Here is a 1,638-nt window from a genome sequence, read left to right on the forward strand (position 1 = left end):
AAATTAAGTAATCTACGTGTATTTGTTGATGAGTGCCTACCTTTTATGAAACCAGTTTGGTCAGGATGAATTAAAAGGGGGGTTATTTTCTCTAATCTCTTTGCAGATTATTTTAAGGTCTAGATTAATAAGGGATATTGGACGATAGCTTGAGGGAAATACAGGGTCTTTCCCTGGTTTTAGTAAGAGACTGATATTTGCGTTCATATTTGGTGGTAGTCTACCATTTTCTTTGATTTCCTGCAACATCCTGTGAAAAACTGGTGCCAGAATCGTCCAGAATTCTTTATAAAAATCTGTTGGAAAACCGTCTGCACCTGGAGCCTTATTATTGGGCATACTTATCAGAGCTTCCTGGAGTTCACCTGGCGTTAGTGGCGAATCCAGTGCCATTCCTTGGGTGTCTAATAATTTTGGAAGAGTTATGTTGTCGAGAAATTGATCAATTTCATTTTTAGATGGGTTTATTTGTTGTGTATATAAAGTTTCATAGAAATCACTAAAAAATTTGTTTATTTTCTTAAGATCATATATTATATTCCCAGATAAATCTTTAACAGCACATATAGTTGTTTTTTCTTTATTGATTTTTAACTGGTTAGCAAGAAATTTTCCGGATTTGTTACCGTGTTCATAATTTTGCACGCAAAGTCTTTGTACTAAGAATTTAGTCTTTTTATTAATAATTTCATTTAATTCTAGTTTTGTCTTATGTATTTTGTTTAATATTTCTTGATCTTGGTGTGACACATAGGCTTTTTCTAAGAATTTGATGTTTTTTTCTATTTCCTGAATATTTTTGTTTTCTTCTTTCTTCTTATGTGATGAGAAAGAGAATATTTTACCTCTAATCACGGCTTTCCCTGCTGATGCTGTTCCAGGAATGTCATTAAAGCCTAAATATAAAGTCCATTCTTTTTTAAAGTATTTGATAAACTCTTCATCTTTAAGTAGTGATGTATTAAATCTCCAGTTTTTACTTGGTGTAGTATTATTCTTTTGTATTAGTGTTAAAGATACAGGAGCATGATTGCTGACAGCTATAGGATGAATCTCAGTGTCTGAAATGTTACTCAGCAGTGAGCTGCTGACCAGACAATAATCCAGACGAGAGTAAGAGTGATGAACATGTGAGAAGAAAGAATATTCCTTACTGTTGGGGTGAAGGGAGCGCCATGCATCACAAAGACCAAAGTCGCTCATATACTGTTTGATTATATTTGTGGACTGCCAATTACGCTGAGTTCCTGCTGTATTGAGCCTATCCATTTCTTCATTTAGTCCCAGGTTGAGGTCTCCCCCAAGAACAATTGTGCAATCTAGGTGTTCGGAGAGTGTACTAAAAAAACCGTGAAAGAATGAGGGGTCATCAACATTTGGACCATATATACTTACGATACATAGCTTTTGGTTAAGTATAGATAGTTTGACAATTAGGAATCTGCTCTCTGGATCTACAGTGGGGCAAAAAAGTATTTTGTCAGCCACCGATTGTGCAAGTTCCCCCACTTAAAATGATGACAGAGGTCAGTAATTTGCACCAGAGGTACACTTCAACTGTGGGAGACAGAATGTGAAAAAAAAAATCCATGAATTCACATGGTAGGATTTGTAAAGAATTTATTCGTAAATTAGGGT

This window comes from Pundamilia nyererei, unplaced genomic scaffold, assembly GCF_000239375.1.
Source record: "Pundamilia nyererei isolate P.nyererei 1_Seehausen unplaced genomic scaffold, PunNye1.0 scaffold00615, whole genome shotgun sequence".
Classification (NCBI taxonomy): Eukaryota; Metazoa; Chordata; class Actinopteri; order Cichliformes; family Cichlidae; genus Pundamilia; species Pundamilia nyererei.